The sequence below is a fragment of the Macaca mulatta genome, chromosome 11, assembly GCF_049350105.2.
Source record: "Macaca mulatta isolate MMU2019108-1 chromosome 11, T2T-MMU8v2.0, whole genome shotgun sequence".
Classification (NCBI taxonomy): Eukaryota; Metazoa; Chordata; class Mammalia; order Primates; family Cercopithecidae; genus Macaca; species Macaca mulatta.
The window spans coordinates 61,251,048-61,265,720 of record NC_133416.1 but is presented as its reverse complement, the minus strand read 5'-3'; the positions used below and the strand labels follow the sequence as shown (position 1 = coordinate 61,265,720).

The window sequence follows — 14,673 nt, the reverse complement described above, 5'->3', positions numbered from 1 at the left end:
CAGCCTGGCGGTGTGGCACATGCCTGCAGTCTCACATACTTAGGAGGTTAAGGTGGAAGGACTACTTGAGCCCAGGAGTTTGAGGCTTCAGTGAACCATGATGGTGCCACGACACTCCGGCCTGGGCAACAGAACTGGACCCCATTTCCAAAAAAAAAAAAAAAAAAAGTGGTTACCCAGGTAAGGTCGATGATCAACCAAGTATACCCAGTGAGAAGCACACAAACCTCACCTTTTACCCAAACTCTCTCCCTTTCCTGGCCCATTTCCGGTTTCTAGAGGAGGATCAGTTACGGGGTGTGACCCAAGTTACCCAGATAATTAACTGTGAAAGGACGAGTTTTGTTTTTTCCCCACTCCTTTGGCCTCTAAATATGAGAGATCTTTACATCTCTTCCCTAGCTCCCTCCTAGTCTCTAGCCTCTCCCCAACACGCACTCAAATCCCAGCAACAAAAAATCCTAAATATAGGAAGACAAACCTTCCTGACCTACCATTTTGGCCCACCTGCAACCCCTGTCCCCCGCCCCCCCCCCCAATTTTTTTTCTGTCCTGAGCGTCTGCTCTTCGCTTCAAAAAAAAAAAAAAAAAAAAAGAAGAAGAAGGAATTTTCAATAGTCCCACTTGTCAAGCGAAGACCATCTTTTAACCTTCAACAGCAGCGAAAGCCGTGTGAACTCTCGGTGAACCAAGATTGAAGTCATAAATCACGCGTACAAAGGCGGCTGCGGAGGCTGGCGCGGGCTGCTGCACCTTTAACGCTTTCTGGGGCTGACAGGCGGCGGCCCAGCTAAAGTTCACAGCGCCCGGGGAGGGCCCGCCTCCGCCTCCCCTCCCGCCCCCGCCTCCCCTCCCCCAGCCCGGCCCCGGCCCCCGGTCCCGGACCGGCCCGCCGCGCGGCCGCCTGAGCTGCGAGCTGAGGAGGCCCCTTGGCTGTTCCCGCAAAGGGCGGGGGGCGCATTTTCTCTCCTGCCAGCCCGCTCCATCCTGGTCGTTTATTCCCGGCCTCCCCTCACCCCCAACCCCCACAGCCTGCTGTATGTAAATAGGCAAATAGATCTACACGGACACAATAATTTAGCTTGTTTGGTCTTTGGCATTTTCTACAAGACCCCAAGAGATGGACTTTCCTCTCCCCTTCCTCCTTTTAGAACTGGCATCCTTCATCTCTGTCTATGCAGGCCCAATTATACAGATCCTCGGGGCTCCAATAGGGTCTGAGTCATTGGAACCAGGAACACCTGGCTGAAACATTCCACATAATTAGATTTTCTTTTTCTTTACCTTTTCTTTCTTTCTTTCTTTCTTTCTTTTTTTTTTTAATAAGAGGTCTAAAATTAGCCTTTTCGACTGGGGCGGAGTAGCTGGGGTGGGGGAAAGGAACACCTTCATGCAACTTCCAGCTTTCAGTCCCTTGGAAAGATCTCCAAGTTCCCCCGAGCCGCCGGGACTTCCTTTCCTCGATCTCTCGGCCGCCTCCTCCTCCTTCTCCGATCTTGTGTGTTTTTTTTTTTTTTTCCCCCTCCCCTCACTGTCTTCTCTGCGGTTTAATTAAAGTTCAGCGACTCCACTTGCCTCTCCTCTCATTTCTTTCGGAAAGCGGAAACCAGACGACCCAGCGGCCACGGGCCGAGCCGCCCCAACTCAACCCCAGCAGGACGCTGGAGGGGCCTCCCTCGCCTGCCTCCCTTCGCCGGCGCTGGCCTCCCGCACCCGGGTCTGCAGTCCCTCCGCCATCTCGCAGGTGTGCAGCCGCTAGGCCTAGGGGGCCCGAATGACTGGGGCTGGATAGGAATGCCTTCATGTTTCCCAAGACCCCCGGGCTTGCTCCACAAAGTTTGGAGGGTGGGTACACCCCGATCCAGGCAAGTTGCTCCCCCAAACCCATGACTGACTAATCTGATATGACAAAAGCCCATGATGGATTTGGTATATGTTAATTCACAATGCCCTTTCCTCCAGAATTTAACTATAAGTTAATACACACCGGAAACCACGCGCAAACACGCTCCTTAATGGGCTTAGGTATTAGCGAGTCCTAACGATGCATACAAATGTGCTCTGCGCTCTGTAGGCCCCTCAAGATTTATGGGCCTTGAGCTCTCTGAAGCTGTAAACAAGGAGGAAAAAAAAAAAAAAAAAGAGAAAGCGAAAGCGACTGGGGGGAAGAGACAGAGGCCTGACTCGCCCCTCCAGGTTGTGGGAGAGAAGGGATTCTTTACGTATTTTCCTTTCCTTGCAAGCTCGGTGCGTGTGGGTTTTGGCGTTGGTCTGGGGGTGGTGTTCTGCCTGAATACTGGCGTGCGTGGGCAGTGTGTTGTTTGCGTGCTGGGGTAGGATGCCTGCCTCTTTGGATTGCTGTGCAGGGGCCTGAACACAGCAGGCATTTGTGAGCATATATGTGTGAGTGTGTGTGTGTGTGTGTGAGAGAGAGAGAGAGAGACAGAGAGAGAGAGAGAGAGGCAGGCTTCCCCCTGGGCCAGGCTGCTGTCCCCTGAACGTGGTGAACAAATCTCTAACAACAATCATAATAACAATAAATAATGAATAATAATAATAAAACAGTAGTTAACAGTCCCTCCATAACAGGATAACAATAAAATGCAAGAGGAAATATTTTGAGGTGGAGACAGGAAGGAGTCAGGATCACAGCATCTGAGGTGGAGATAGGAAAAGAAGGGAGGAAGAAAGCTTCTCAATATGCCCTTGGGGGGCTGGGGTTGGGAACCCCTTTCCCAGACAAGGGACAGAAGAGGGGAAGGAGAGCCAGGAGACCACTCTTTATTGCTTTTTTTCTCAGGCTTCTGCTTTGTGCGATCAGGGAAGGGATCCCACATATGGGGATGGTTAATGGCTTTTGGGACTCTCTAGGAGCCCCTGTTTTAAGGAGGAGGCCAAATGTGCAGGGTCAGGCCAAGGGGCAGAGATGAATGAGGCGATGACCACAGCCTTGATCCGGCAGGAGCGCAGAGATGCCCGGGAGAACGGGCCCCGGACGGAAGCAGAAAAACACTTATGGCCGCCGGGGAGTGGGGAGAGCCAGGCTAGGGCTCCGGCAGGCCCAGGTCCCTTTCTAGGCTCTTTATTTAAAAATGTAAAAGGAGGAGTTGAGGCGCCTTGAATTTTCCTTCGCGAGCTTGGAGACTAGCCGATTTTTCATGAAGGAAGCAAAGACTTCGGTCCCGGATCCTGCAACATCCACCTCATTCTCTCCAGGTACAGTTTTCCGGTCATTTAATTAGTTTGTTTACTTGGGGGAGATGGCAGTCACAGGCGTAGAGATAGTAAGTTTGCTAGAGAGGGAGCCGCCCCACAGTTTCGGGTCTAACGAAATCCCTCCTTTCAAAACAATTGCACCCCCAATAAAAATAAAATTAAAGAGGAATATAGAAACACAAATTAGCCAACTTTTTTAACAGAGAAAAAAGAAAAGAAAATCATCGTAACAAGTGAGCGTGAGAACTTCTAAAAGATTTGTCACAAACCCTTTCAGAGATCTGGATTCTTTTTCAGTAGCCGGTGACCCATTTGGTCTGAAAAGAGAAATACACTATCCACTGAGTCACTTATTTAAAGCTAGCCCTGGTGCTGAAAGACCTGGGTGCCTTCGCATTTGAGAACAACAACGGGTGGAGGACGCTGCGATATCTAATCGGACAAAACAGCAATAAAATAAGACGGGCGGAAGCGCTGAGCGCAGGGCTAGGGCCCAGGTTTTGTGTTCCAGGCCGCCGGCAAGGCACCGGCCCCGGGCGATGGGGCGCCGGGCGGTCAGGCACGGGCTGGCGACTCCGCTCGGCCTCCGCAGCCCGACCTGCAGCCCCTTTCCCCAAGCCTCTGCGCCTGGTGGGCTCTCTCCGCTCCGACGCCAGCTCGGGGCTTCCCTGTTGAGAGTGTTTTAGGCCGGAGAAGGGCCAAACGACTCAAGCCAGACTCTGCTTTTTCATTTTCTCCCTTAGGCCTCTCCACTTGCCCGAGCTCTCAGCCACCAGGAGACTGACGGAAGGGGCTTCTGGGCTGCGTTGGGAGCGGGCACTGTCCCCCACCCACTCCTGTTCTGTTTCCCAAAGTCCAGCGACCTCCGACTCTCCTTGGGGGGAAAAATACCAGTACTCAGATACCTCTGCACCCTGTTATATGACTCGGCTTGCTTCAGGAATATCTTACAAAGAAGAAGAAGAAGAAAGAACGGCTTGGAGTCATGTTTACATCTAGTTCTACTGATCCGTTCACATCTGGAGAGTTTATTTATAACTCCCTCTATAACTCTCTGTTTGGAGGCACTGGTGGCTCTATTGACAGACTGATGTCTAGGAAATATTGCTCTATGTCTAACCGTACCTAAATGTGCTGTGGTTGTATTTACAGATTTATGTTTGAGGGAAATATAATTATTTCCATTGTATTTGTGCATATACAGTAGTTATAAGAGCAGATTTATATATGGGAAAATATACGACTCTCTTACAGCCATCCGGCTTTATGTACATTTGATATCCTGACAGATTTATATCTCTGAACAGCTATATAGATAAAAATGTATATTGTTAGAATTATGTATCAGGAGATATATACTTATTGATTGTGAAATAGAGTAGTTAGAGCATTCACTTAGAGCCATATATGGCTATGGAGACGTTTCTATATTATTATCGCTATATATAGGCATATCTGTTTATAACTACATAGTTATAAAAATAGACATAAATAATTATAGTCCTATATGTGCATGCTGCAATCTCTCTCTAGAGTTATAGACACTTTCAAATATAACTCTATAGAGAGATCTGTATGTATATAAGGTGTAATTATCTTGTGATGTGTGTGCGTTAGGACTTAGGCCCGTCTATCTCAGAACAGACATATTTATATGTAGGAGCTGGGAAAGACTTGTTCACAGATATCTGCAGAGGGCCAACTGGAAACACTGTATCTGCCCTCTAGGAAACCAGCTAGCAGAGTTGTGTACTTATGGAGGGATGGAGTTACAAAAGGGTAAATAGAGCTCAGGGAGCCTCAAGGAGGGAGGTGAATGGAGGGTGGGTGGGCTCCGTTTGAACAGATAGCGGGAGGAAAGGGGTAAACACCAGTACCCACCAGAAGGTGAGAACCGGTTTTGTGAGGGGCTGGCGCAGAAGGTGGACAAGGAGCTTGTAAAACGGGAAGCAGCGAACAGTCCTGCCATCTCACCCTGAGACACTCCACCGAGGAAGCAGCCTTCAGTTTGGCTTTTAGTGCACTGAAAGATAGGGACTGTCGTGTCCCTCCTGCAGTCCTAGCGCGTTTCTGTTGAACCCTAATTTTTAGATCTCAAAGAGTGGGCTTCAGAGATAAAGAGATTTAGGCAGGGACAGGGCGGGGAGCGTGGGGTGTACTTTCACTTTCTGATAAGTGAGGTAATCCAGGAAAGTGAGTTAATTTGGCCAAAATAAAGCTTGTTTTTATCTGGGCCTCCTGTGCCCTGGCGGGGATGTAGGATGGGACCAGAACCTGGTGGACTGAGGTGTGAATTTGCAAGAATTGGACCTGCTCTGATGGGGGCTTGGGGAGATTGTGCTCACCACCCGCCCTCCTTCTCTGAAGCCTGAGTGGCCTAATTCCCTCTGGGCACAGAGGGACTCCTTCAGCTCCCTAACAGTGCTGCCCTGGGTCTTTTCAGAGAGAATTTGACTTAAGGAGCAGAGAACATGGACTTACCCCACTAGATTTCACTTCTCCCACTCACAGCTACACCACTCTTACGTCAGTCTCCTTCCAGGCGCCACTGGGCCAGGGCTCCACAATTCTTCCCCTGCTACTAACCAACCCAGTGGGGAAATACCTCCCACTACTGCCAGTTTTTTTTTTTTTTTTTTTTTTTTTTTTTAAACCAGGGAGTTACGGATAACTTCATTGAATGTGTGAAGGAGTTGTCCTGAACGCAGGCTTAGTGGCCAACCTGGCCTCCAGGATCTCTAGGATGCTAGGAAGGGAGTGTAGACCCTTGGACCAGGCTAACCACCGTGTGCCACCCTCCACACACCCCTGCCCACAGGACTAGGAATTCCTGCAGTGCAGGGACTCTGTCTGCTGCCTGGCACAGAATGGTTGCCCAAACATACTTGTTGAGGTAAACGGAACGGTAGTCAATACAAAAACTCACCCTCACTCTGCACACCACCATAGCCACTGCTGGCTAGCAGGCACCCTAGCCAGGCTGGGAGATAACATGGCAGCTTGTAGCAGCTTGGGTTTTGACCAGGTCAGTGGTTAGTAGGGTGGGAGAGCATCCTGAGCCTAGGATGGGGCAGGGACTGGAGCAAGGCACCTGAAGTCCGGAAATCTGGTGGTAAGCCAAGGCAGACCCACCTCCCCAGTGCACTTGTGCTTTCTATCTCCAGTCTCCTGGCTCCCTGGACCCCCAAATTATGAAAACTAAACCAGAGCTGAGACCTGGGCTAGGAAGGAATTGCCTGTCAACCCGAGGGGTGCAAAGAGGAACCACCACTGGCTCCGCTGAGAAATCCACAAATAAAACAAAAATAAATCAGGGCGAGACCGACAATCTGGCTGAAGGAAAGCTTTCTCTCTATGCCTCAGCCCTGCTCCAGGGCTGCCAAACAGATCAGGCTTAAATTTTTAATTTAATAGTTAAAAAATTTTAACAATTTAACTATTGAATTTTCTGATCCAGTAATGCCCCAATCAGATTGTTTCATTTTTATTATTATTATTATCATCAGTGTCCCCTTTTTGGTCCCCTATAAAATGGTCCCTTTCGGGAGTTTGGAGCCAGGCCAGGCACTGTCGGTGCATGGGATGAGATAGGCAGGTTTGGAGCTCCTCTGTCTAGTGAGGATCCCGGTCTGCGGAGAAGGGTTGGCCTCCCCATCTCCCGTCAAGGCTTAAAGCAAGAAGGACCCTCCCAAATTTGGTTCCTTTTCCCGTAACAATCCTTAGAGGCAATCCACCCTGTGACTAGGTGACTAGGTGAAGGACTGAGGTCCAGAAAGGAGCTCATTTCCTAGTCTGCAGCCTTTGGCATTTTCCCTCTCAGACAACTAGCCCTCTCCTTCCCCATGAATACCTGTGGCTTACTGGGATGGTTGTTGCTTTCCCTAAAGAAATGCAGGGAGGGAGAACTGAGGGTCCAACATTTACATATATTTGCCTAAGAAGGGCTCAGGGCAGGTGCCTGGGCTCTGGCTAGAAGTAGGGAGGTGGGGGTGGAGGGGTTGCTGACAGTTGCTGTAAACAGCAGATTACAATAGTGGCCAGTGTCTATTGGTTTGTCCTCAGCCAAAAGTCAGGAAACCAATAGACACTGGCCACTATTATTAAGCCCAAAGAGTCCTGGGTCCCTTTTACCTGGGCTGGAATGACTCTTAGCTGTTTCTGGGTCTCAGACCCCTTTGAGAAGCTGACAAAAGCAATTGCCTCGCTTCCTAGCAAAATTCTGGAAATGCCCTTGACAGTTGCAGGAGTCCTAGAAGCCTATGATCTCTAGACTGAGTATCCCTGATTTGTATATTTCCCCTTCATTTCTGTGACCCACCCCCTCCCTAACTGCCTGCCTCAGGTTTTGCCCTCCCTGAGTTCTCTTGCTTGGAAATCAGTAAGTTATTCCCGAAGTATAACCCCCACGATTCTCGGCAAGGTTCTTTTTCTTCTTTTCTTTGCTAGAGCAGGTACCTGGCAGAGGCCTTGTGTGCTTATGTTGAGCTCCCGTTTGGTTCTCCTTCTGCAGAAACCAGGAGAGTGGCTGTTAACTGAAGCCTAGTCTATATTGCCCAATTACTCCTGGGGACTGATTCCTGGGAAGGCGGAGGCTGGGAGTTATTGACAGCTGCGAGGCCTGGCAGTAAGGGGGTCAATTCCCATCTTTAGTGGAAATTCGAGCAGGAAGCAAGTTACAATTGCTATTATAGTCATAATAATAACAATAATAATTTATTTAGCATATCATTAGATGTGTATTTACTGTCTTCCCTTTGCTTTTTTACAAGTGTCTCCCAAGGAATTCTCACAACACCCAGGGGAAACAATAATAAGCTAATTACCGCCCTTCAGTTCCTTCTCCTCCTCCCATCCACAAAGCCCCCTCTCAGAGATGGAGCCCCTTCCTATGTTTTACACCTGCTTAACACATTCTCCCCCATTCCCAATTCTCCTCTCTCATTCCCAGTTCTTCCAACCTTCCTAAGGAAGTTTCCTCATAATTCAGAGGAGGAAAGTTTGGGGAGGGGAGTAGTTGAGGTCCTACAACTTGGTTGTAGTTGTTGTAAGTATTAATATTATTTCCCTGATATAATTTAGGGTAATGTAGGAGGAACCAAGTTCTCACTTCTTGGGCTGCTCTTTTTGCGGCAGAAACTGCCTACACAGGGTTTAGGTGCAGACCGGATTAGAGAGAGGATGTGTGCTGCCATGATGCCAAAACATCTGAGTTGAAAAACATTGGTAGGAAAGCAGCCAGTCCTGCAGATGTAACACCCACTCTGGTGGCCTTCAGACTGTTCCGGTCAGATTGCAGAAATGCCAGTTCTCGCATATCTTACTGGCCTCTTTTGGCAATGGAAAGGAAGGAAGGAAAGGAGGGAGCGAGGGAAGAATACATGTGTGTGTGAGTCTGTACACACATACATACATATTCAATATTCACACACACATTTTTCCATAGTAAATAACCATGACAATAGTTATACTTTTTCAAATATTCATTTCTTTGCACTTTCAAATATATATTTTTATCTCCTAAGAGATTACAATTAAAACACAAACCAGGCCAGGTACGGTGGCTCACGCCTATAATCCCAGCACTTTGGGAGGCCGAGGCAGGTGGATCATGAGGTCAAGAGTTTGAGACCAGCCTGGCCAAGATGGTGAAACCCTGTCTCTACTAAAAATACAAAAATTAGCTGGGCGTGGTGGTGGGTGCCTGTAATCCCAGCTATTTGGGAGGCTGAGGTAGGAGAATTGCTTGAACCTGGGAGGTGGAGGTTGCAGTGAGCCGAGGTCGCACCACTGCACTCTAGCCTAGGCGACAGAGCAAGACTCCATCTCAAAAACAAAACAAAACAAAAAACAAAACACAAACCAGTCATGTGTGTTTGGATGATGGATTCTGGGTGGACTTTTGGACCAACTAAAAGACCCTCTAGAGTCCCAGTGATCTGCAGAGCACACTCTTAGTTACTCATTTCCTTGACCCCAACCCAGAGCGGAGACCTTTAGCTCCTGTCATGATAGTGTTGGTCAGAGACAGAGCTGCTTGGTCTCAGTCACTGAGATCCTGGATGTTGCTGCTCAGACTACCCGGACACTAGTATCGCCTCTCTACCTCTTGCCCAAGTACATCATTGCTCTTGGGAGGAAGCAAGTCTGCGCTGGAAGGTACAAGAGCCAGGTAGAGTCAATATAAAAGTGAACTGAAAGTTAGAACTGACTCCATGTCTCAGCTCCCTAAATCACAGATGGCCCAACTGACATTCTTAGTAGGTCCCATGCCCATTTGGTGTCTTTCTGCTGCCCGTACATTCTACTGTAGGAAGATGCTTGTGCTCTGGCCCTTTAAGTACCCCAGTCCTATCAAAACTTACTTGTCCTGAGTTCCAGACCATTCTTCTTTATTGAAGAAGCAGCTAGATTGCAGGTTAGGAAACTTTCACCAATGTGTTGACATGCACATTCTCCCAGGTAACTGTGTGTTTTTGGTAGGGGTCTTCAGAAGCCATTGCCCAGATGGAGGGAAATATCTATAATAATGGAATTTTAGACCCATATAGCAGGTGGCATAATACAAATTTGGGTGAGGGTGGCTTATGATTTTTCTTAAATACTGTCATGAAGTCAGCCACCCATCGTGTCTGTGGGTAAGGCCAACCTTGGCCCAAACCTAAAATTTTCAGGCTGCGTGGAGGGGTACAGGACTCTTTCTGCTTCTTTTATTGGCAGATCCTGAAAGACTAAGTTGGGAAGAAACAAGATTCACCCAGGTAAGAAAAAGATTATGCGCCAGGTGCGGTGGCTCACACCTGTAATCACAGCACTCTGGGAGGCCGAGGCGGGCAGATCACAAAGTGAGGATATGAGACCATCCTGGCTGACACCGGGTCTAGTAGACCCTGTCTCTACTAAAAATACAAAAAATTCACCGGGCGTGGTGGCAGGTGCCTGTAGTCCCAGGTACTTGGGAGGCTGAGGCAGGAGAATGGTGTGAACCTGGAAGGCGGAGCTTGCAGTGAGCCAAGATTGTGCCACTGCACTCCAGCCTGGGTGACAGAGCAAGACTCCATCTCAAAAAAAAAAAAAGAAAAAAAAAGAAAAAAAGAAAGAAAAAAAGAAAAATATTATTCATGAATTTATCAAGGTCTGGACCTCTGATTTGCTCTGACCATGGTGACCATTCATCCCATGGCTTAGTGCCAATTCATGAATGGTGTCCTGAAGCTCCCTCGGTACTCATAACTATAATAGTTTCCATTTGTAGAAGATTACTACATGCCAGTTGCTTTATACTGAATTTGATGAGGAAATCTATTCTCAGAAATGTTAAGTCACCTGCCCAAGGTCACATAACTAGATTTGAACCCTGGCTATGTGTTTCCCTATCTGCTAGGTTTCAAATAATACTTTCAAATCATGCCTTATGGGTTAGATATACAGTAGATAATCATAGAAATGGCATAGATTTTTCCCCAGGATAAAAATCTTTTATATCCTCTGGACATGCAGGGGGCCCCATGAGGTACTTCTACACTGGTTTCTATAGTGGCTGATCCAAATGCACATATATTATCAGAATTTCCATCCCCCTGATTTAAGTTTTACTGGCAGCCTCTGTGATTTTTCAGTGTGATAACTACCCTCACCACTTAGAGTCCACCCATTTCCCAAGACTGGAAATATAATTGCAGGCATCTGGTTTCTAGGGGAGTCCTTGAGTTTCCACTTCCTCAGGCAGAATCTAGCTTTCCCACAAGGGTCAGGCAATGTGAAACTGAGAAGTATCTAGAGATTAATCTTCAGGGCCCCTCATCTCCCTGAGCATCCCCCCTTAGCACTACTTTTCTGGTTCTTTCTTTGTTTGATGAAGTATCCCAGTGGTGCTTTTGTATTTTAAAGGATGTGATCTGCAGAGGACTGTACTTAACACCATGTGCTTTAATGGTGGAACTTAAGGCATTTCTGTGGCAGGATAATTGGGGAGGGGGAAACAGATCCTTCCCAGGGGCTTTAAACTGAATCACTGAAAAAGGCTGATCCTGCATCTCATTATCCATTACATCAGATGAAAGCTACAAAATTGGATCCCTTTATTCTATTTGAAACTAAGCAGATAGTGGACTGATTTCTCTGTTTTCACCTTGCTATTGGCATCATGCAGACACCCTTTCCAACTTCCTGCCCCATCTTGTTTCTGCCTCTCTTCCCTCAGGGGCAGGGTCCTTAAGGGAAACAGCTCCCCATGGTGTGTCTGCAGGGGCTCTGTGAAAAAGGTTGAGTTGTCAAATAAGGAGACACCACAGCTAACACCCCCTGCTCCCCCACCCCCCACCAACTCTGGAATGAAGATGGAGAGTTTTCTGTGCCTGGTTTGGTTCACAGAGACACATAGTCCATCATCTGATTTGCTACAAAGAGTGTTCCTTCTCCCTGCCCCCCAGCATCCTTCGGTTTTTGCTTAGAGTCTCAGAGCTGGAAGGATCTTAGTGATAACCTAATCAAACCACTTCATTGTGAAGGAAGGGAAACTGAGGCTCAGACAGAGATCAGAACCCCAGTGTTCTGATCCCTGAACCAGTACTCTTCCCAGCACCATGCTGACTCTGGCTCTGTGTGTTTCAGCTGGATATTTTTGGAGTTGCTGCCTCCAAACCCCAGAATCCAAGCTTGCTCTCCATGGCAGGGAGAATCACCAACCATCATAAGAAGATGGACCCTTCTTCCTGTTTGTGGCCACTTTTTGGCACAAGCCTCATCATACACCACACCCCATAATCCCACTGGAGTCATCTGTGATCTCTGTGATATTAGAGGGCCTCTCCCTGTTTCTGTACCACATTACATATCAACTCACCTTAATCCATTTTCTAGAGCTGGCCAGGGCCCAGAGAAGGGGCTGAAGGTCTCAGGAGAGACAACAACGGGGTAAGCGAAGTTTTTGCCTCTAAATTCCCTACCTTCAGCTTCAGATAAGGAGAGAAAGAGGCTCTCTTGAATAAAAAACAAATTTCCAGGCCGGGCGCGGTGGCTCAAGCCTGTAATCCCAGTACTTTGGGAGGCCGAGGCGGGTGGATCACGAAGTCAGGAGATCGAGACCATCCTGGCTAACATGGTGAAACCCCGTCTCTACTAAAAATACAAAAAACTAGCCGGGCGTGGTGGCGGGCGCCTGTAGTCCCAGCTACTCGGAGGCTGAGGCAGGAGAATGGCATAAACCCGGGAGGTGGAGCTTGCAGTGAGCCGAGATCGCGCCACTGCACTCCAGCCTGGGTGACACAGGGAGACTCCGTCTCAAAAAAAAAAAAAAAAAAAAAAAATTTCCTCAATATCTTGTCAAGCCTTCTTCAAGCTTCAAGGGAGAAAACCTCTCTTAATGGATGAGTTTTATCTTACTCTCCAACTCTGAGGACTGGAGGCAAGGGACAGGGGTTTGAGCTTGGCCTGAAGAATCTGAATACACGTAAGAAAGAATGTATCAGTCATGAGAGCTCTCAGACACTTGTGTTCTCTGAATATACCATGTAAGTTCTCCTCCATCTGAGATGGCCAAGTTAACTTCACTGAGTTCTTTTCAGTTCCAAGATTCTGGTTAGAAACTTCTGTTTCCCAGTGTTTGGTGGTCAGCCGAATCCCGGATTCCCTAGCCCATGCTCACTCAGTTTCCCAGTGGGCCTTGGCTCCAGGAAACAGTTTTCAATTTCACATTGGCTCTAAACAGCTTCCCTATCCCTAAGAAACAACACAAAATTGAGCCAACTCAAGAATAGGATCCATCAGATGACTTAGCCTGACATGAGCACAATGGCAGCGGACTAGGAATCCAGAGCCATGGTGTCAGTTAAGGGCTGAATTGTGTCTCTGCAAATTCCATTTCTTGAAGTCCTAATCCTCAGTAACTCAGAATGTGACTGTATTTGGAGACAGGCCCTTTAAAGAGGTAATTAAGTTAAAACAAGATTCTATGGGTAGGCTCTAATTAAATATAACTGGTGTCCTTATAAGAAGAGATTAGCAGGCCGGGCACAGTGGCTCATGCCTGTAATCCCAGCACTTTGGGAGGCTGAGGCAGGAGGATCACCTGAGGTCAGGAGTTCGAGACCAACCTGACCAACGTGGTGAAACCCTCTCTCTACTAAAAATACAAAAATTAGGCTGGGCACAGTGGCTCAAGCCTGTAATCCCAGCACTTTGGGAGGCCGAGACGGGCGGATCACGAGGTCAGGAGATCGAGACCATCCTGGCTAACCCGGTGAAACCCTGTCTCTATTTAAAAATACAAAAAACTAGCTGGGTGAGGTGGCGGGCGCCTGTAGTCCCAGCTACTCGGGAGGCTGAGGTAGGAGAATGGCATAAACCCGGGAGGCGGAGCTTGCAGTGAGCTGAGATCCGGCCACTGCACTCCAGCCTGGGCGACAGAGCGAGACTCCGTCTCAAAAAAAAAACAAAAACAAAAACAAAAATTAGCCAGGCGTGGTGGCAGGCACCTGTAATCTCAGCTACTTGGGAGACTGAGGCAGGAGAATCGCTTGAACCTGGGAGGTGGAGGTTGCAGTGAGCTGAGATCGTGCCATTGCACTCCAGCCTGGGCAACCAGGGTGAAACTCCATCTCAAAAAAAAAAAAAAAAAAAAAAAAAAAGAAGAGATTAGGACAAGACAAGGCAGAGGGAGATGACAGCCATCTATAAGCCAATCTACAGGTCAAGGAGAGAGGCCTCACAAGAAACCAACCCTGCCAGCACCTTGATCTTGGACTTCTAGCCTCCAGAACTATGAGAAAATAAATTTCGGTTGTTTAAGCCGTCCTTGCTGTGGTACTTGTTCGGCAGTCCAAGCAAACTAATATGGTGTCTAAATGTGTCTCAGCCATTTACTTGCTGTATGACCTTGGACAAGTCATTTAAAACTCTCTAAGCCTCAGTTTCCCCATGAACTCTAAGGTCCCTTCAATATCTAGCATTCTGTGATTCCATATAAAGAAAAAGCCTCAATCCACTATACAGCTTTTTCTTTCTTGCCAATGATAATAGTTTTAAGTGCTTGATACATACTCACATTTTATCCTCCCAAATCTACAGTCATTTACACACCCTTCCCTTACCCTAAATGCCAGTGTAGATCCAGCTTTCAATGCAAACACACTTGGGTCCCTTGACTCTCAGATGCTGTTGCTTCTGCTGCATCTCACAAAAATTGGTTGAAATGAGAACATTTTAGTCAGTTGACTGATTTTCCTGAGCACAGTGTTAAATAGCCCCACTGGTTTATCTCCATCTATTGATGGATCTTGTTTTAAAACTGTCAGATTCTGCCCATCTTTTTTGACTCATTATCACTCCATGGCCATGTAATGCCTAGCCAACAACCTGATCCAGCCAGTTCTATCACCTTTATTCTTTTAATTAATTGGTAAGTTCACTCAGAAGAATCAACCCCAGACAATTGACACGGCCTCTCTCAGGCCCCAGAGA

The 14,673-nt window shown here is 47.7% G+C and overlaps 1 protein-coding gene and 1 long non-coding RNA gene across 3 annotated transcripts in view; both read left to right on the top strand.

The window, feature by feature from the left end:
• Positions 1–14,673, top strand: part of ATP5MC2 (ATP synthase membrane subunit c locus 2) — a 494,192-nt gene that overhangs the window by 62,599 nt on the left and 416,920 nt on the right. The window lies entirely within an intron of this gene.
• On the top strand, positions 1,574–4,473 carry LOC107000878 (uncharacterized). Its single transcript, XR_003720643.2, has 3 exons — positions 1,574–1,744; positions 2,963–3,216; positions 3,960–4,473. It is a non-coding gene; the product is annotated as an uncharacterized LOC107000878 (long non-coding RNA).